Consider the following 11856-nt stretch of genomic DNA (forward strand, 5'->3'; position numbering starts at 1 on the left):
CTAACGAAACCACTACGACTACCTCTACATACCTCTACCACAACCACTACCGAAACCGTTACCACCACTACACTACGTACTACTACCACAACCACTACAGAAGCCACTACGACCACTAACACTACCTCTGCGTACTACTACCACACCACTACCGAAACCACTACCACTACCTCTACATACCTCTACCACAACCACTACCGAAACCGTTACCACCACTACACTACGTACTACTACCACAACCACTACAGAAGCCACTACGACCACTAACACAACCACTACCTCTACGTACTACTACCACAACCACTAACGAAACCACTTCCAGTACCTTTACATATTACTAGCACAACCACTACCGAAGCCACTTCGACCACTACCACTACAACTACCTCTACGTACTACTACCACAACCACTACCGAAGCCGCTAGCTCCACTACCACTGCCACTAAGTACTACTACCACAACCACAACCAAAACCACCAGTACCACTACCACTACGTATTTCTAGCACAACCACTACCGAAACCATTACCACCACCACTACTACTATTACTACCACTAGCACTGTCACTGCCACTGCTACTGTTACTACTACTACTACTACTACTACTACTACTACTACTACTACTACTACTACATCAACAACCACTACCGAAACCAATACAACTACCACAACTCATACGACTACTACTGCCACTTCCACGGCTACTGCTACTGCTACTACTACTACTACTACCACTTCAACTACGTATTACTACCGCGACCACTACCGAAACCACTACCAGCACTACCACTTATAATGCCACTGCCACTGCTACTGTCACTGCCACTGCCACTGCTACTGCTACTACTATTAGGTACTACTACTTCAACCACTTCCGAAACCACTACCAATACCACCACTACTTCTACGACTACCACTGCCACTTCCACTGCTACTGCTCCTGCTACTGCTGCTACTACAACTTCCACTACCACTACGTAATACTTACACAACCACTACCGAAACCACTACTTCTACCACCACTACCACTACGACTACCACTGAAACTACAACTGACACTGCTACTGCTACAACTACTTCCTCTACCACTACCACTGCCACTTCCACTACGTACTACAATAAAACCAATACCGAAGTCACTAACACCACTACTACTACCACTACATACTACTACCACAACCACTACCGGGCCACTACCACAACTACCACTACCACTTCCGCTACATACTATTACTACAACCACTACCGAATCCACTACCACTACCAAGACGTACAACTACAACAACCGATACCGAAACCACTACTGAAACCACTACCACTACGTACAACTACCACAACTACTACCGAAACCACTAACTCTACCACTCCCACTACCTCTACCACTACCACTTTCTCTACGTACTACTACCACAACTCCTACCGAAACCACTACCAACACACTACCACTACGTACTTCCACCACAACCACTACCAAAACCACTACCGAAACACTACCGCTACGCACTTCTACCACAACCACTACCGAAACCACTACCACTACCACTGCAACTCCTACTGCTACTGCTTCTACTACTACGTACTACTACCGCAACAACTACCGAAACCACTACCACCACCACTACTATTACTACCACTGCCATTGCTCCTACTACTGCTTCTACTACTACGTAACACTACTACGTACCACTACCACTACCGCTACCAAAACCACTACTACTACAACCACTACTGACACCACCATCACTACGTACTACTACCAGTACCACTAACACTACCACTACGAACTACTACCACAACCACCACTGAAACCACTACCACTACGAACTACTCCCACAACCACTACCATTCCGTACTTCTACCGAAACCACTACTACTACTTATACCACTACCATTACCACTGCCACTGCAACCACCACCACCACCACCACCACCACCACTACCACTACCACTACCACTACTACTACTACTACTACTACTACTACTTCTTCTTCTTTTTCTTCTTCTTCTTCTGCTGCTGCTGCTGCTGCTGCTGCTGCTGCTGCTGCTGCTGCTGCTGCTGCTGCTGCTGCTGCTGATACCACTACTTCCTTCCAGATATTTATTCATAAATAAGTTTATTCTTTGGCAAAAGTATATTGTCCAAACAACGAATCAGTCAACGTGCAGCTTTAATCGAAAACAATAGAACTTGGTGAACAGAAATTAGTTAATTCTTTGATCTGGCTAAACAAGTAAACCGAAACATTTATTGATTGGTAAAGATTTATCCAAACATTACATTAAATGGCAACAGTGACATAGTTTCGCCGAACAGAACATAATACAATTTATGAGTTTTTAGTTAAACACATACATGATTAACAAAAGTATTTAGATTGCAATCATAAAAATGATGAACCGAAACAGTACCACTGCAAATCATCAAAAGTAGATCAATTTTGACTATCGTATTTACACTGGAACAATCTTATTACAATATATAAATTACTAACATAAAACAATCTGATGTTGACTATAAAATATATAACAAAAGACGTAAACATGAGTTTTATATTATAAATGTTAACGTAATAAACTTCTGAGTACAATACATGCATGAATAACGGACATATATTCTATATAAACGGATATATCTGATGACAAAAGTCTTCATTTCCATAGCTCGTTTTCTATCAGCCAATGGGAACAACAGTTGAAGTGTGTGGACTTAATGACGCGTATTCACAAATGAGGAATATACGCACTGGCATGGCTGTTCCATTAAAATGCGTTTTTTTTCTTTTTCGAAACAAAAATCAATCAATTCCTCCGCCAAATGTTAATCGCTTTCTTTTAACACGTAAGTGCCTTGGTTGACAACTGAACAATATTGTTCAAATAATTTAGTTTTGCCAAAACACTGTGGCGATGGCCAGTGCCCGTTTTTCTCTTTATATTTAAAGTGGAAACTCTAAAAGTCTTGTCAGAAAAATACTGGCTCGATTACAACCTAATTTCTCACACCGTTTTACGGGTGGTTCTCTAAATAGTTGAGATGATATTGATTCGTCCGTCTGTCACGCCCCCATGTCACATGTATAATACTACTAAAGAGGTAGAATATTAATATTTACGAAACCAACTTAGATCTTTAGTATGCTGCATTAAAGTTGTGCATTTTTTTAATTTCGGATTTGCCTTTTCTGACCTTTACCTTTACCTTTAGACATAATTTTCTGCTTTTTAAACCACTCCAAACACAACATGGTTAAATACCTTGTTGGAGTGATGGAAACTTGATCGTTAGGCTGAGTTCGATTGAAGTTTAAAACAGTGTATACTCGGCATTTAATGACTACCCTAACCTTACCCTTAAACGCTAATATTGTAACCGCTGTGGAACAAGCTTAAATACAGACCGAGAAAAGGATATTACATTAAATATATGCCTATGTTTTATTTTAATTAGAACAAATCATTTAAAAGATAAAATATACATTATACGGACATATATCGTAAGCAAACGTTGCTTAAATGACAAATCAACAAAAAATGTTTGCGACAAATTCTGTATGCACCACTGTCATTTTCTGTGTGTACTTCGTCGCTCCGATGGATAACACAACAATAATATATAAACCAAAATAGAAACTGAAAGGATCATTTAGCTCAACAGAAACCAGCAACATTTAAGAAAACAAAAAGCAATACATTTTTTCCAAATATAAAGAAATGCTATACTTGTAAATGTAGAACAGGCAATAATGACAGAAGTCCAAAATATCACAACCTATTTTCACTGATCGTGGTATTTTTAATGTCGGCAGATTTAAATCCACATACAATACTGAACACACTATATGAGCACGTTTTATATCCAATAACACTTTAAGCATAATTCCCTGAAAGGTTGAAATATAATCCTGACAGAATAATTAGAAATATTGTAGCATTGGTGAAACCTTTATAGAAACATTAAAAGTACTCGATCTTCTATGATCAAACAGCGTTACCCTTATAAGCCAAATTATAAGCCAAATAAGAAAGTTTCAGAACATATTTCAAAAATATTCACGACCTTTCATTTAAATTCTATAAAAAACATATATTCGCAAAATTCTATACAAAACAGAACATTGTTGATTATTATAAATAAATGTTTCATTATGCGTTATGTTATTAACATTATTTGTTAAAAGTAAATTAAAAAATATTTTCTTTAGATCAAAATATACTTGAGTCAAAACTCTAGTAATAATTAGGACCCAAGTACAATTTCTGCTCAAAATTTATTTTTCTATGAAATCTTGACAGAAATAGTTTAATCTACTTAATTGTCGTAATAATAGGTGTTTAGAATGGAAACCTATCGAAGGCTTCCAATAAGTCGATGCTTTTTTTGTGATAAATTGCGTTGAGATGCAGATTTAGTTTCGACCTAAGTATTTCATGATATTAAGGCCTGATGTACTCTTGAGAAGGGCTTTCAATATATCAAAAGCATTTTGACATTTGTAAATCTTGTAGATATCTTTTACATCTATAGGGTTAAACTTACTTTGTCACACAATATGCCCTAATAATCACACAGTTGTATAATGTCAACGACGTAGCGGTCACGACCATCACGACCAGAGATATCTATATTTACAAGCCACTGAGATTGTAGCTGCCAAATGTTTTATCCTAAATGTAATAGCCTTATACTGGTATAAGGCATGATGTGTTACAAAGGCTGATATCACATTTGCTCGGTGAAACTTGCAAGAGTCTTGTGAGAACATCTAGTTTAGTCAAATAATTATTTCGCTTTTCCCACTTTGTCTCTGCATCATCAAGTGTTCAGTTTTGGAAATCAGGCCATTTAAGTCATATAACCCACTTTGCGGTACGGTGTGTACATTCTGTATGTTCCATTTTAACTATTACGAACTGCAATTGCTATAACATAGATCAATTAGGTTATTATTCAGCGGAACATTTACTACGTCTTTAATGTGTTGTTGTTTCAAAGCAATCATTCTTATTGGATTTTATTCCAGTCGGGAAATAAGTGCCCATATTCCGATTCAATGATACATGTTTCCTGTGGCAACTGACACTAGTTCATTGTCAGAGCTTACTCTGTATATGTATCATTTTACTTATTGAACATGAAAAATGTGTTTTCAACGCCTTTCAGGAGTGTTTTCATCATCATTAAGAGATCTGCCTTTTTTGTAAACAGTGTATGTAAGAACATTTCTAGAGTGTAACGGTCTCAAAGTATAGACAAAAGAGCAAGGACAGTACTTCCAGGTTTAAAACTCCTTTCTTAGCATTCTCATCATAAATAAAAGATTCGACCGTGAAAACTCACGTGCCTTTGACAACTTGTTTCTTATGTAGATTACATACTGAAAAACAATAACTGTTTCATCTTACAGGAACTTCTCTATCAGAACGTAATTGTCGCTGAATAGAATGACTAAAACCCAAGTCAAAAGGGCTGAACAACAAGAGACTCCCGTATAGACTCTCTTACTGCAAATGATTAAGAAATGAATTGTGGGATTGCTGTCATTATCGAGGTATGAACGCAGTTTGGGTGGTTAAAGTGTGTGGATTCCGAAGGACTCCATGCGTACTTTGACCAGACCAATTGCGAATATTATACGCCAACTGTATATATCTATCACAATTATATTTCTTTACACAAATAGTACATTATTTCATTTAGGAATTGTTAAACAAATATTTTATTTCATTTAAGAAAACCTTACAGTAATCATTCTAACTCATTATGTCAAAATAAACACCCCACCGTAACCAGAAACAATTTATCAAATGTCACAATAACGCGGGAAAAGATCAATCACTTTTAAGTGTAAAATTGAAACACAAATGACAACAAAACATTTAACACATCATAAAGGAACACTTTGTGAAATGTTGATTTATTTTTAAGTTACTTGCTGACAAAATACAAATAATAACAAGATAATCAATTTCCAGATATATATTGGTATACGGTGATGTTGCGTTTATCGGATGATAACTTAAATTGCTCAAAATCATGGTTTATAACTCTTACAACAAATTTGCTGATATTTTCCAAACTATTTTGTTCAGTTTTAATATAGTAAAATAAATCCATAATATTCTGGTCTTTTATATTTTTTTCATATGTTTGAGAGTACATGATACTTATCATTTCTGTTTGTTTATTAAATTATTAACACAATTGTCTAGTTTCTCTTCCAGATCAGAATCAACAGATTCCCTGTCGTTGTAAAGATTTTCATAAATTCATAAGACCCCTTCAAAATTCCATCCTGGTCATATATAAAAGAACACTCTTTTCATTCAAAAAATGTTTATCAGCAATATTTTATTTCTAAATTGCAAAACTATAAGGTAGCATTCTCGTCATTTTCTATCTAGTCTGCTTCAGATCTTATTTCAAAGCCTCTAAGCGTGTTTCTTCTTAATTCATTAAAACCAGTCTATACCAAAAATTTTTTATCTTCCGTCATGTTACTTCGAAGTTTAAAAAAAATCATTCAGCAATATTTTTCTTGTTAAGTGTTCTTTTAAGAATTTTAAATCTCATTTCCATTTACAAAGTTTTAAATATAGTCAATCATTAATTTCAAACTGTATTTTTGATACTTACATTTCATTCACAACATAACTATCACGTACGCACTTAAACCTTGGCAAGATTGAGTAAATCAGTGGTCCTAGCCAAATTAAATTATTCCTGGAGTCGAATGACATGACTGTTTGCTGCTAGTTTCAATATTATTACAATTGACAGTAATATGAAAATAAAATGCATAAGAACTTTCCCATCCCACATCTGTTACGACCACCAAATGCAACAATTAAAGTAAAGTCAGCAACAAACTTTACAACAATAACATTACTTTACTAACAGTTATTAAAGAAAAGTCAAATAAGTTAAACAAATACCAAGAATAAAAATATGTCCAAGGTCACAACATATCTTTACTGCTCCTGGTATTTTTAATGTCAACATAACTAAATCAAAATAAAATTTTGAACACACAATATGCGCACTTTTTATACGCAACAACACTTTCGGAATAATTCCCACAAAAGTTGAGATGTCATTCTCACAGAATAAATACTGGTGGCCTATTTTACAGAACATTTTAAAGACCCTCTGTTCAAAGTCATATAAGTATGCCCTTATTAACATAATAATAATGATCCAGAACACATATATATATATATACCAAGTACGAATAATCGAGAACATACTACGAAAATCCTCAAGAACTTTCCCTCATATTCCTTAAGAATTATTTTTATTTTAAGATGCAAAAGAATAGAAAAATATAAGATCATTCTAAAAACAAAATTCATTTTAAAATATCCTGGGGAAACAATGAAAGTAGACATTAAACAATACAGTACTAAATTTAGAATACATATACATGTCTGAGATACTCATACATATTGGTAGTTTGTCATGTGTACAGGAATTCACAGTTGGATAAACACGCAATATTACCTTCTAAGTAAGCCAAGATGATAGTCAGCAAACAACTTGTTCGATTATCTGCAAAAATACGAAATAACGCGATACACAATTTGCTAATTAATTACCTTTAGCATACTGGTCATAAACAAAACGGAAATCCGCTTTCTTAGTAATATCACACACAGTGTTTGTTATTCCACTTGAACGTTTTCAATGCTTACAACGAATTATTATAATCTTCTACAGTTGAAGTTCATTAGCAAAAGTTAAAACTATATTTTGCATTCATTGTTTATCTGTTGTTGTTTAATAAATGCATACACAGTCTGTTTAGATGCTACTGAAGGTCGACCTTTGGGGACATTAAAATTTGCAAAAGGATAAGCGTCTACCTCTCTTTATCCACACAGTCCATAGTGAAATTAAGACTTACCATGGAACATTATCAGCCTTATTAAGACAGTCGTGATATGGCGACAATCTGAAAGTTGTAGAAATTATTATATAGCAACTAATGCAAATGTTTCAGTTAAATACATTATAAACCACAGCGATATGCCCAGCGGTAATAATTTGTCTAAAAAAGTGATAATTAAACGCTCAATCAATTAATTATATTGTGGTCACTGGGATATGTGAGTCTATTAATTAAACATGAAAACATTGAAATCTAATAGTATTATGAGGATTGAGATGTAAATAAACATTGATCAATACTGATCGTTGCATATTCCATAAAATATATGCATCAGTTAACTCCACGTTCATGCACTGTTTTTTTAATCAAAGTACTTGCGAGTAGGTTTTGATAAAGTATTTTGCAGAATGGTCATGCCTGAAATTAAGTTATAAATAAATCGAATAATTATTAAGTGGGTTTTATTGAATAACAACACAATAAAACAGATGAAGCTATTAGTAACGTTTTCTACAAATGTCTCTGAAGAATATTGTATAGCAATAACAGCAGTATGTAAAAGGCAAACCCCTCACACGTCACCAGTAGATACCTTTAAGATATGAGTAAGGAAGTTGATATGCATACTACACGATGTCAAAATGGCTTCACACATTAAATTAACATATTTTTTATTATTCTGACAAGATATACTAGATAACTTTGGGTTCTTTAATGTAACGAACATAATAATACGGCATGTCGATACCCCTACATCACTAATGTTATATGTAGGAGTAATATAATTTTTGTGTTTTAGTGTGCTTTTTGTATGAGTTAATTGAATGTGTATAAAATTCGATGTTATGTCAAATTATTTGTACAGGCAGATTTGAAACAATGTCAGTGCACCATCTGGCCAAATATACGTTACACATTAACTTTAACAATGCGTACAATTTGCCTTTTTATTTGATAAGTCCTTCAGTTGATTTGGTATTGCGTTGTTTCAAAAAACAGTCCAATTCCGTTGATATATTAACTCACTTGATTGGCAGCCAAATTGATTACAAGGTATTAAATCACTCTACGAGTGCTGTGTAAATTATCTTATAAGTATGCTACTTTAGAAATGCACGGTTTGAATGTAAATAACGATGTAAACGGAATGCTTTAAACATGCCACAATCTTATCTATTACCCTTCATGTTACCTTAACTGTATTGTGCAGCAAGGCCGGGTAAACCAGTGTTTGTGATTTGGTTTTGACATCCACCGTCGAGTGGAAAAGAATTGAATGTTATTTAAAACAGAACATTTCGACTAGTCCTATATCATTCCATATAGACATTTAACGTGTCATAACTCTTTTCAAAATCAACAGATAGGAACTTGCTGATAATATGCGCATCTCCTCTGGTCAGGAAAGGTTCACATAAAGTTTCATTGAATTAGAACTGGTATTGCTGAGAAACGGCCCATACACGTTCTAGTTATTTTCGAGCCGAAACGGGCAAATATAATGCTCCTATCGTTAGTGAAACATCCAATTTACTTCAACAAGTGAGTTGCTGAAAAACCCAGGACGGAATGGACCGATGTTATAATATACATCTATTGAAAGTGCCATAACTATGGTAATATCATCAGTCCGGGACGTGCTGATTAACGATATATTTATTTCCCTTTGTAAGCTTAGACTTTCCATAAAGTTTGATTGAATACAAGTCGGCAGTAGCTGAGTAATATCCAGGACGCGAATATTGACTGAAGACTGAAGGAATGACTCACGGACGGACGCACGCACGGACGAAACGGCGACATTATACTTCTCCGATATCTTCCGGGGAGCAATACAAATGAGGAACTATGTAAGTGGCATAACTACATCCAAATATATCGAATGGCTTAAGTATATTGAACTTGAAGTTGTGCCTTTGATCGGAATAGTTTCACTTACTTTTAATTTATAAGCACTTAAACGTTTCAATGGTTAAGGAGTGTCTGCAGAAGTGCCGTCTTTTATCTGTCAGTATAATTGTACTTCCTTCAATGTATTAGCCCTTTAAAATTTCAACGTTTCAAAATGTTTGCACTGGCGTATATCATTTGACAGAATGTTTTACATACGTTTGATATGTGAGCATTTTCAAGTTTCAATGATTAGGTCATGGTTGCTACTACATAGCCATAGTGGAAACTTTATGTTTGTCTGTTGAAAATTCATGAATAGGTTCGGCAAAGACATTATGAAAATAATCAAACAAAACATTTTTGTTAAATTACATGGTTATCGATATCCTTAATTTCAATAAAACAGTTGCTATGCATCAGGAAAATGCAAATTAAACATTAGTTTCTTAGATATGTTTTGCTTAGTTAAAGTTTGGATTTTGAAGACGTTTGCAGTTTCCAAATGCATTTAATTAGTGAAATATTTCAAATTGAACAATTTAACAAGCCATGTCAATATAAAACAGATCGTAAAACGTATAAGGTAGTGAACAGTCATTTCAAATGTGTACCAATAAATACGTCGTCTGTGTATTTCGTAACTTGGTTTAAGTTTCGTTTCGCATTTTTATCAACCGCCAGAGCGCCATATTAACTCCAGAGATTTTTTGCTTGATTTGCCAAACTTTGACCATAGTGACACTTTCTACTCTCACACTTAAGCATATCATATCCAAAACTATCCGCATATCATATCCAATACTATCCCAAATATTCTTTGTATCAATGAGTATTGGCAAAATAGCTGATATTATGTATGTCACCAGTCAGACTGCATGATTAGCTTTAGAGATAACTGAATCGACAAAATATTACCTAATTCATTTTGCCCGCTCTATAACCTGTGCATTTCTTATGCAAATATTTGATAAACACTTTTATGGGTAATTCATTTCGACTGTGTTCGAAAGCCCCCAAAAATAACACAAAATAAGGAGAGGCACCCTGTGGTTATACTATCGAAGCTTATCCTTGCACCTAAACGTCATACCACCTTGCAGATACATCATTACGTAGCAAAAATCTGCTATCAGTTATTAAGAAATTAATTCCAAATTTACATATAACTTAATATTGTTTTCAAGCATCCAATTGCATTTGATATCGGTTGTGTGAACTCTTGATATGGGATGCTTCAACATTTGTCTATATTTTACCTAAGTGATCAATTTCTTGGCAATTGAGACACGTATTTTGAGATATGATATTAAGGTTTGTCTTCTTAGGTTGACATTGAAGTTGAGAAGACGTTTATTGCTGGTAACGGTGATATTTTTGGTATACATACTTCTGGCATGTTCCATTCAACCGTTAGGTGTCACATAGGAGGATGTTCCTTTGCGTTAATCGATGTTTAAACAAGATGGTGAATGCTGTACTGGTATGATATAAGGAGGTGATGACATTGCGATTGCTGGTCAAACTCATTACGGATCTAAGGAAGCTGGACTTCGATCGTATCAACGCTCAATGATGGTAAAGTTATACTCATAAGTATGCTTGACCCCATTTCTCAACATTCTTAGGTCCAGTATAGGAGATCCAAGGTAAGCTCACTGCTTTGTTTTGGTATAAAATGTAAAAGACAGTTTGAGAATTTTAAAGGACGTAAGTTCGAAGATCATCCTGAGAAACTATGTTTTTGTTAATTTTTTTAAGTTTAAGCAAGAAATTTGGTTAATTGAAATAATACAAATATATGTTAAAACCTTTTATGTTCAATATATTTCGAAAAATTGAGCACTGACAATAACTGCTAACAATGAAGGTTTCATGAACATGTAGAGCTTTATTTCATCTCCTAAAAGCATCCGAATACCCGAAAAAGTGTATATTGGCTTATTTTATTAAATTGCATTATAGCAAAATTAAGATATTGAGTACACAAACAAATCGTACCCACAAATACGGATATATCAAGTCCCGCACAGATTTGTGTTAGATTTCTGATTTAAACACTAAAGTTAACGCAAAGA

This window comes from Mya arenaria, chromosome 5, assembly GCF_026914265.1.
Source record: "Mya arenaria isolate MELC-2E11 chromosome 5, ASM2691426v1".
NCBI lineage: Eukaryota > Metazoa > Mollusca > Bivalvia > Myida > Myidae > Mya > Mya arenaria.